Here is an 11634-nt window from a genome sequence, read left to right as displayed (position 1 = left end):
CTTCTTGATGGTTTTTGTCTCAGCTGAGCCAGAAATTCTTACTTAATTTCCAAGAATGCCTTACTCATAACCTCAGGAGTAGGATGTGGAGCTTTGCATGTGGATCCTGGCTCTGAGGAATCACTGACTGACTCTCTGATTTTTAGGTTATACTAAACCTGCTGCCTTCCTTTAGGAATGATGTCTCAGTTCCCTTACCTGACACTTCCACAACATTCTGCCCCAACCTGGAAGGATTCAGACTGGCCTTGTACTCTAAAGAACCATGTTTCTATCAGGAAGTGCCCCAATACAGGATAGACTAAAGCTCTGCCTTAAGGCCTGGACCTTGGTTATCAGTGGGGAGTGATCTGTGAATCTGGAGCTGGGACACTCTCCCGCCAATGGGTAGCTGCCACTGGGTCTGCTTTGCATTTGCCCTGCCCTTCCTTCTCCCCTGTGCCTGATCCTGTATGAATGACTGCTGGTATTCCTTGTTCTCCTGCCTCCATTCTTGTCCCTCCTCCTGCTCCTGCAGAAGCTAAAAGGATACTTTTCATGTGGCTGTTAGCACCCAAACAGTCTTCAGAATCCTAGCTCTGAAAATTTCATCCTACAAAATGTATTATTTGTATTTGTTGTCCACAGTAAATGCAGATAGTGCTCCTCTTGGATCTTGAATTCCTTCAACACTGAGTTCTCTAAAGCCATTCTATGGTCATTTCCCAACCTCTCTCCCACAGTCTTGTCCTTATCAATCCTAACAGTAATGGGCACTCATATTGGATCAAGGTCTTCTGGAACATAGCTTGATCGAGATTCAGTGCTGGAATTTCTGGATAAATCAGAGAGAATAGGAAAATAGATGTGACTGTGTTTCTGGAGCCACAGGGCTGATGAGATAGCCTCAGAAACACCTCCCTGATTCATGGAGGTTCCCTCAGTCCATCCATCCCTCCTGAGATTCTCCCACACAACAAATGAGAGTGTAAAGGTCCTCTTATTCCCTGTACTGGGCAGGGTGGGCTGGTCCTATTCTAAGCTTGACCAGTCTAACACTGTAGCTCTTCAGATCTCTGGGCTGCTGTGATCAGCTCATGAATATAGGAACTGAGCCATCTACTGGGATCAGGCGTCTAGCTCAGTCCAGGAGGAAGCACTTTCTTCCAAAAGGCAGTGCACCCCAACCCAACTTTTCTTCCTCATACAAAAATGGGAGAGGTAGAGCCTAAAGTCACTGCTGAAAAGGTGGAAACATTCTCACTGTCAACCCTGTTTCTAGACTTGACCACATGGTGTCCGTACTCAGTCTTAACTGGGGTACCAGAAATTGTATTCTATTCTAATGGGTGAGGACCTTGGGTTGGATGCATGGGATTGGGTTGTGTACAATGCAGTCCTCATGCTCACATTAAAGAGACAGCCTCTTGTGGCAACTGCAGTTCCTCTGAGTTCCTCTATGCACACTTGTTTCTGTCAACAATGAAACCCAGGTGAGGAGGAAAGGAGGCTCCTTTTGGGATGTGGCATGTAGCCTTGAACCACTTTAGAGGGCACTTCAGGCTACTTATATGTTTTTCAGTGTCATCATGATGTTCCTAAGCCTCTACCCATGCTTAGGGCTTTTGATCTCTCCTGGGTGCTGCCCCTTCTCCTGTGGAGCCAGTAAGATGCTTCAGAGAGTACTTAGATTGGTCTAACCTCCTGACCAGCTTTCTCACAGGCTATAATGTGCAGAGATGCTGTTGGATTACTACAGTGTGATTTATGTAATGACGAAGACAGTAGGGCTAGAGATTACAAAGTTATAGTAAACCTGTTATGTGGTAAGATATCTCAAGACACAAATAAAAAGTAAAATATAAATACATGTTTTGAAGAAATGAGTCAAGCATTAAGAGCGCTTTCTGTTCTTATGGAAAACCCAAATTCAATTCTTGACACCCAGATTGTATGGCTGAAAACCTCTGACAACCAGTGGCCCTCATCTTCCTTCTCACCTTGGAGGGTCCTCCCAGACATGTAACATACAGGTACACACACATCGACTCAAAGGTCCTGGATACTAAGTCTTATAGGAAGGAATGATCACTTAGTGAGTCTGTAGAAAAGGGATGGTCACTTAGTGAGTCTGCAAGTAGGAATGGTTACCTAATGAGTCTCTTGGTAAGAAATGATTATTTAGTGTATCCTCAGGAAGAAATGGTCACTTAGTGAGTCTACAGGGAATTGATGATTATGTTGTAGTTCTGAGGGAAGGGTTGCTTACTTAGTGAGGCTCCAGAAAAGGGATGGACACTTATTGCTGATCATGTGGTGGTTCCGTGAGAAGGTATGATCAATTCCTGAATCTGCAGGGAAGATATGATAACTTCCTGAGTCTGCAGGGAAGATATGGTCACTTCCTGAGTCTGCAGGAAGGGTATACTCACTTGGTGAATCTGTAGTAAGGAAAGGTCATTTAGTAATTCTGCAGGAAATTTATGATCTTTTAGTGAGAATGCAAGGAAATGAAGGTCAGTTAGTGTGTCTGCAGGGAGTGATGAACCTCTAGTGAGTCGTCAGGGAGGGAGTGTTGGATTGGGACTTCGATTAAATCCTAAGCAGATTGTGGCACAGAAAATTCCAGGAAGAAAATATAGTTGGGTGCTAGAGAAATGGCTCAGAGATCAAGAGCACTGGCTGCTCTTCCAGAGGTCCTGAGTCCAATCCCCAACAGCCACATGGTGGCTCACAACCATCTGTAATGAGAACATTTGCCCTCTTCTGGCTTGCAGGTGTACATACAAAAAAATAGTTTACTTTTAATGATTTTTAAAAGTTGTTAAAAAAGATTCAGTGGCTAAGACCTCACCTTGAGCTTGCCACAGGAGAACTTAAAACTCTGTTTTATATTCTCAAGGGGAATGCAAGTCCTAATTCCCCTGGGTAGCCTTGTACAAAATAGAGGAAGCTGTTAGCCCACAACAGATACACTATACATACTAATCAATTGTTGGCTGTCCCACAGCAGTTCTTTGGCAAAAGGGGTGATTAAAATGGATTCATCCTTCTTTGTTTCTGTCCAAGCCAGCTCAGTCAGTCAACAGGTTCTCCAGTGCAGGAGTGAGGATTAAAAAAAATCAGACAACATTGTAGCATGACCCCAGGCAATTCTGAGGTTGAAGGCTGTGGCAGGTTTAGTTTTTCCACTTTGCTTTTAAACCATTTTAATTACATGCAAGTATAAAGGTCAATACTAGGTTGAAGAACTAGCAGTACAATAAATGCAAATAGTCAAGGAACAAACAAGGCAATAAACAAAGTCCTATGATCACTGTCGAGGTTACTGTAAGTGCTTATCAGGATGACACAAATATCTGAGCCTATTTCCCTGTCCTAGCCCAAAGTCATATTCATGCCTGAGGCCTACTTCTTTGTTCTAGCTTAAGACTTAGATTCCTGACTGAAATTACTTTTCTGTTTTACCCTAAAATTAAATTCCTGCTTGAACTTACTTCCTTGTCATGGCCCAATGTCAGATTCCTGCCTAAAGCTCATTTCCTTGTCCTTGTCTAATGTCAGATTCCTGCCAAGCAGCCCCCAAAGCTCTACACATTTCCCCTCTTTATTTAACAAGACTGAGCCTTTCTTAGGTCATTCTGACAAGAATGCCCTCCTTACCCATCATGGAATATGCATTATCAAAGGTAATGCACTTTTGTCTTAAGTTGGTAAGTTGCTGCAGAAGGTTGCCAGTCTTTGGCTTGCAAGCCTGTTAAATTTGGGGGTTCATTTTTAGTTTAAACCATGTACTTTGTCTGACAACATGTTGATGTTGTTAAAGACAAGCTTTAACATGATGGGCAGGAATAAAATTATTCCCAGGACAAAAGGGCTAGCATGATCAAGCTATATATGCCAGTCTTGAAGCTTGATCAAGATGGAAATACTGACATCAGGCCATGAATAATTTTATCAGCAGTATCAGTTGGATCAAAGCTCAGTGGAGCAACATTCTTTAAATTTGAAATCTCAGTGTGCAAAGCTAAAACATCCAAGAGGTGTTAGAACTATGTCAAATACTCTGCAAGTGTCTTCGAACCTTTTCTCAATTATAGTGGCTGTCCTTGTAAATTTTAGAAGTAACACAGATCCATTGGTATTTGGCATGAGACTTAAGATGGCTCCTTATATTTGGACCCTGAACCTCCTCTTAAATAATTTGAATAGCATCATAAAGATCATCAATTCATTGTTCCAAACATCTATCTAAATCCTCTTGGATATTCAGAACATTAGTAACATTTTTTGATAAATGATTTACAAAAATAGCTGTCTTAACTTCTTCAGTCAAAGCAATTGCAGAAGCAGTGATGTTATTTATTAGTGTAATTAAAGTGTTATACCAGCAATAATCAAGCCTACTACCCTCTTGTTTCTGTTTAAGGCCTGACTCACTTCTTCTAGTACTTGCAAGCTTTTCTCAGAATACCAAGGTTCTGTAATACTCACAGGCAATAAAACAAATGCTGGTTGATAGACCACTATAACAGACATGCCAGGCTTCAAGACACTAAGAGAATTAGAAAGTATAAAATCAACACAACTTACTTTGAGTACTGTAGAAGAAACAGAAGTAATTTTAACATGACAATTAAGAGCCTTAACAGATGCATTAACACTTGTTTAAAATCCAGACCCTGTCCCAATTTTATCTCTTGCAAACATAACATCATAGAGAACTGCAGCTAACTTCCAAATATTTCTCTGAAAATGTCCAGAATCATCTTCCAAGTGAAGACAGTTATTTCCAATATTGGATTGATTTCTAGACCAGTCCATGATTGAGTCTGAATAGCTGGTCACATTAAAAAAAATAGTAGAGTCATTATAGTATCTCATTTTGATTCTCTGTACCACAAGGTCTAAAATCTTGAAGCAAGGCAGCTTGTTCAATTTGGCATATAGACAAGCAAAGGTGGGTCAGGAACATATGTCCAATACAGCTTCCCAGTCACCCTTGTCAGTGCACTCAGCAAGCTCACAGGGTAGCATCATTCATTGTCTCAGCATCAGCATGTCTCACCCATCACTCTGGCAGCCACCATGTACCTGCAGCAGCCTGTGGAAGGAACACATACATGCTCTCTTCCCCATATTAAATACCTGATCTGGATTATGGAATATGCCAGTAAGTGGATCTTTCCATTTCACCTAGGCATAAGTATGCCTAATTGTAGGGTGCCTTAGACACTCAGCAGAGAGTTCCTTGGCATCCCAAGTTTAAAAATGTTTAAATAAAAAGAACATGATTTAAATAAATTTGAGGTGTACAGGGACTTAACTAACTCCCATTTTATTTTATGAAGATATTGTTTTAAAATTCCACAATACCTGTTTCTTAACACATTGTTTTTGATTAAAAGGAATCCCATTAATATGGGTAATATTAAATTGTTGACAAAACATCGCCAATGCTTGACTGTAATAGCCAGTTTCATTATCAGTTTAAATCTGGTTTGGAACACCCAGAATAGACAAACAATGTAGGAAATAACTACTCTACATTTTTAGTTGCTTCTTCTGTTAAAGCAGTTGCAATTAGAAGGTCTGAAAATGTGTCAATGGTCACATGTACATATTTTTATTTTCCAAAATTAGAAATATGAGTAACATCCATTTGCCAATTAATATCTCCTAACAACTTTTGAAAATCATTAAAAGCTAACTGTTTTTTGCATGAAACCTACAAGCCAGAAGAGGGCACTATATTCCATTATAGATGGTTGTGAGCTGCCATGTGGTTGCTGGGAAATGCAGGACCTCCAAAAGAGCCATCTCTCCAGCCCCTTCTTTTCTTAATGGAATTTTCTGTGTCACAATCTGCTTAGAATATAACTAATGTCTCAAATATTAAAAAATATTGCCTTTGAATCTTTTCTGGAGCAACAACTACTCTAAAATTTTAAAGCTTGTTGTATAAGAAGAGCAAAGGTTTGTAGTAAAACTCCTTCACAGGAATCAGTTAATAAAATATTCATATAATGAATAATATACACTGAAGGATTCAAAGTCCTAACTTCTTGTACCGAAACAGCAACAATTTTTTTCCATAATGTAGGACTAAGTCAAACCTTTCCAATCATTGATTCATGGATTCTTTAAAATTACAAGCAGGCTCACTAAATGCAAACCTTCCACAGCCACCAGAATGTAAAGTAACAGTATAAAAACAATCTTCCAAAACCCATAATAATTCTATATGCATTTCCTGGAATGGCAGCTGGAGTAGGCAAGGCAGGCTACATTGCCTCCACAAGTTCCATAGCCCCATCGACCCTTTGCAGCAAACCATGCAACAATCTCCACCTGCTTGATTTTTTTCTTAATTACAAATATGAGTGAGTTAAAATCCTGAACCTGTGATCTAACTGCAATAGTCTTTATAATACATAAAATATTACCTAGTTAGGATGTGTCTTTAGAGACCTGTTTCCCTGGGTTGGCTCATGCCACGTGTTGCTGTTTAGAATGACTCCAACCCTGAGTTCCAAGTTTTAAGCCAACTTTCTTTTACCAATGTTACAAATTTTTAATCATACTCAATAAACTTATGAGCCAATAATCTATAACCAAGACATGCAGAACATATTTATACTTTTAAAACCACTCAGAAACAAAAATGAAGTGGCTGCACACATTTTATATATTTAGAGCAGACAAAATTCTTACTTTTTCTAGCTGTAATTTCAAGAGAGGAGCACCTTGTCACCTGCTGAACCCAATAATCACAGTCAGATTTTTCTAGGAGAAACAACCATCAGCTCCTTACCATAGAAGCCAAAAAAACTACTGGCCCCTTTAAGAGAGGCTTTTACAGACAATGAACCCCTGGCAGGGCTTCTCCAGCTGTGCTAGATCCAAACAGATATAGGGGCTCCAAAGGCCAATTGAAACTGCCTTTCTTTTTAGTTTTTATTTCTTTTTTTCTTTTTCTTTTTTGAAATGAGTTAAAACTAAATCAAGAGGTGGACAACCAGCAGATAAAGTTTTAACTTCTCTTTTATTTGATCATGAAACACAGAACAACATTCAAGCAATGAAACAAAAACACAGACATCAACAGACATGGACAGAGTGGTGCACCAAATACAGACAATAGACAGAGAGGGAAGAGGTCTAGATGTCCCATGAAAGGTAATATATGTCTGTATGTGGCTTAGAACAGACCATACCAGACCAAGTGTTTCCATGTGGGGTTTATTCAGGAGATAGGGCAAAGATTGGGGTGGGAGAGAAGAGGAAGAAGATGAAAGAAGAGAGCGAGGTCAGGGGGTTCTGCCTGTTTTATATGGGTGGTGATGTAGCCTCTCCCAGGTAAGGGTGGGAGGTAGCCATGTAGATTATGGAAATGTATGGTTGTTGCCTTGGCAATAATGTGGGCGTTGCCTAGATGCTAGGTTTGGAGCCTGATAACAACATACCTTTTTTTTTCTTATTAGAAGAAAAAAGGGGAGGGGAAGCCGATGATGAAAGGGGATTTGGGGCACAGTGGTATCTCTTAAACTGCTTCCTGCTGTGTAGAGGCAGAGTCTATTTTGGGGTGTAGCTGTCTTTCACCATCAGGGTTCACTTGGTGAATGTGTACATCAGGTTCCTCTGTGGACAGTGGCTGGTAATCCTGTAACAGGAACCGATCAATAATTTGGTTAGAAATAATAACACCAGGAGGATGACAAGAAAGGGTGTTACAAAATGAGTATCTTTTATAGGGTTTTAAAAAAAAATCTCAGAATTGGAGGTCTCACATTCCCTAGAAACAGCATTCTGTTTTGAGGAACCAGTGAAGACCATCATCTTTAGCTGTCAGGACATCTAGCTCCTGTCAGTTCTCAAGTTCACAGCTGGAATCCCATGGGTCATGTATGTAGAAAAGAGTATCCTGTTGTGTTGGTAGATGAAATGGTTGGTTCAGATCCTAGCATATGTATCTGACAAGACAAATATGGGAAATCCCCATAATCATCTGGCCAGTTTGTACAATAATCTGTCTGGTTAAAGCGAAAGCAACTATAGAGAACATAATATTTAGATGGGCAACAGATATAGGGATGATAGCAATTTGGAATGGTTTATGGCATCCTGCTATGGAGCAGTTTCCTGACCCTGTTTGAAAAGACTGTTTGTTATCTGTGGAGGTCTCTTGAACCTCGAGTCTCCAGATGTAAGGGCTGACCTGGATAGAAACAAGCAGCAGGGGGAGGACAAGAAACCCATGTCTAGTCCAGTGAGGTTGAGCTTGGCTGCAGGAGTGGGGTCTCATTTTCTGGGATTGAGGACAAGGTGGGTGATCTCGATGTCCTCTGGAGCTTAATAGAGCATGGTCCTATTAGGGTCAATGTGTATGAAGAAGAGTCAATTTTAGGTGGAGGGATGAATGGCTTGAGGTGAGACAGGTGGACTCAATGAGAAAGTCTCTAGAGTTTAGCAGCTGTAGGGGTCACAAGAATTACCTTAAAAGGGCCCTGCCATTTGGGATAGAGGGGTGAGGGCCAATGATCTGGAGGGGAGAGAAAGACTTGGTCTCCAGTGTTGACAGGCAGTGGACAGAAGACAGTGTGTGATTGAGGTAGATGGTGGTCAGCAAAGTTCCACAAGAGAGAACGTAGGTGGCAAAGTAATGTGGTAAGTAGATGATCTGGGAGAGTAGAGCATTTAGGTGAAAGATCAGGAGTTAGAAGTGGACATCCATACATGAGTTCAAAGTGTGAGATGAGGAGAGGCCGCTTGGGGAGAGCTCATAGCCTGAAAAGAGACAGAGGTTACCCAGTCAAGATGAAGTTTTTGTGACAGCTTGACAAGAGTGGTTTTTAAAGAGCATGGAAACAGGTCTGCGATGGAAGTTTGTCAGCTGGATCTAAGAATGTAGTGTCATCTAATGGTGATTGAGTAGGTTTCATGGCTAAAAGAAGCTGGGGTGGGGAACAGGCAGAACATTTAGAGGGTTGAGATAGAAGATAAATGAATGCTTGGATATAGGGAACCTCTTTCCATTTACCAGACTGCTGGAACTATGTTTGAAGACCTTTTAAAACGATTGGGTCTGGCATGCCATTAGGTGGCCATTTTGAACCATTATCTAGAGGGTACTGAATCCAGACCTTATTGCAGAGGTGTATCAGTTTGGAAGGCCTCAAATCAGGCATTAATTTTAGAGATTTGAGGTTTTACAGAAGACAACACAGTGGGGTGTCTAGGGGTACAGTTGAAGACAATTTGGCCCCAAATGGGTGGTTGGGGGTGTCTGTTACCCAACTATTTGTATTGGCATCCCGAGAGAAAAGTTGGTAATGGATCAGACAGGCAGCCTAGATATCTGGTCATCATGAGAATATCTAGGGCCCCTGGCTCTGGTGGTCTCCTGAATATCGCCAGAAAGCAGCTCAACCTGTTACCAGGGATTTATTGGCTTCTGCAAAAGTTTTCAGGGTTTATGAACTGCTTTCAAGGAGGAAAGTGACCAAACAGCCTAAGTCCTAAGTCCTAAGTCGCACATCAGCCAGGAGGCAAGTCATATGGACTGCGGCATTGAAACATCAACCCCTCAGCCCAGGAAAGGCTGGCCAGGTACTATCTGGGCATTTAGGGTCCCTCTTGACAATTGGAAGCTCCTTACCAATCAATATGCTGGTGTGTTTGCAGGCTTCCACAGTCCGGTATCAGAAAAGGTGGAATTTAAATAAAAGACCCAACATCTATCATTACATGGATGACATCTTAGTATGGGGAGACGCTTCTACCTTTCCTTCACAACTTAAGAACCAGCTAATACCTTCCCTATCTGTCCTAGGATTCAAAATAGCCCCTCACAAAATCCAACTTATTCTTCCCATTACATTTCTATGAACAGAGATCTCCCTTACTTCAATACACCCCCTCAAACCCACCCTTTCCTTCGCTCAAAAATTAATTCTTGACTCACTCCAGAGCTTTTTGGGCAACCTCAATTGGCTTCGACCCTGGCTCCACCTTCTCACAAACACCCTTCAACTACTCTTAAACCACCTGAAAGGAGATAAAAGTCCCTCCTCCCCCAAATTCTGTCCCAAGCCCTAAATTCTGTCAATTCAGCCCTAAAAGATATGGCTCTTGGTAGGTATGACCCAACCATGCCTATATATCTTTTTATCTTTAACTTTTCCCCTATGTTTGTGGAGCCCTTTACCAACCTCAGGGGGTGCTAAAATGGTTCCATACCCTAATCGGTGGTGCACCCCAAATTTTAAATGAAGTGGATACACTTGCTACCATGATCAAAATGGCAGGGATGGAGCTGTACAAACCCTAAGAAAAGAACCTGAAGTTCTTGTCACTTCCTTCTCCCTGTCTGACAGTGGCTAATCAAAATCATTCCCACTTCGCTATCAGCTTAGTAGGATTCCTAGAACAAATTGACAACCATTGTCCTGATAAAAAATGGGCTTCTGCCCTCCCTCTGTTGCAATGGCTACCCTCCCAAACTATTCTCGAGAGAGAGCCCATAGCAGGAGCCCCCTCAATATTTACTGATGGTGGGAAAAGGGGAGATGCATCAGTAATATACTACTTCCTTGAAGATGAACCTCCTATCCTCTGATTCAAAGAGCTTCCACAAAACTCCCTCCAATATAAAGAAGTATATGCCATTTACCTAGCTCTAAAAGAAGTCAAGGGACCCCTTAACCTCTTATCAGACAGTGTATATGCTGTCAATTTGCTCCCCTGGTTGTCAAGATCATTTGTCAAACTAGATGTTAACCCACTTTTTCCTCTACAGGTCTCTGCTCTCCTACAGGAGAGAGCCTTCCTCATCTATATTCAACACATCCGATCTCACAGTCCCCTGCCAGGTCCTATATCTGAGGGAAAAGCACTCGCTGACCAAACTGCCTTAACAGGAACATTCATAGCCTCCACTGAACAAACAGACCAATTTCATTCACACACACACAAATATAAAGGGGCATCATGCTCACTTCCCTCACATCCCCCTTGCTCATCTCCAAAGGATAATAAAAACCTGTGCCTCTTGTATATCCCTCATTACCACCCCAGCTTTACAAACCATGGACACAAATCCCCTGAGGCCTCAAATCCAATGTCTTATGACAAATTGATGCCACTCATATTCCCCAATTTGGTAGACAAAATATGTTTTTGTCACCGTATGTCGGGGACCGCTCTGCCAAATGTTGGAACCTGCAGTACCCCATGATTTGGTCATGAGACAAATTGTCAGAGCCCGCACTACTGCTCCAGTCTGAGGGTCAGGGTTCAGCAAAAGAGAGAGAGTAAGGGCAGATGCGAAGAATGGAGACCAGACAGAGTGTGATTCAGTCCCCTTTGTTCTCAAGTCTCTCTTTTTCTATCTTTCCAAGTTTCTCGTTCCTAGTCCAAGTCCCAAGTCTTGAGTTCCTAGTCCCTAGTTCCTAGTCCATACTGCCTCCAAGTTCCAAGTTTCCAGCCCCATCTTCTGTCTGCCTTTCACCTTTTATAAGTCTCACTTCTTAAGTCATGCCTTGAAGTCATACCTTTAAGTCACACACACCCAAGGGAAAATCCTGGGTATATAAAACAAGATGTTATCAAAGTGTGCTCAGCTGTTGTAAGCTGTTGAAAACAAGTCTCTTGCCG

The sequence above is a fragment of the Arvicanthis niloticus genome, chromosome 22, assembly GCF_011762505.2.
Source record: "Arvicanthis niloticus isolate mArvNil1 chromosome 22, mArvNil1.pat.X, whole genome shotgun sequence".
NCBI classification, from domain to species: Eukaryota; Metazoa; Chordata; class Mammalia; order Rodentia; family Muridae; genus Arvicanthis; species Arvicanthis niloticus.
This window is presented reverse-complemented; position numbering follows the sequence as displayed.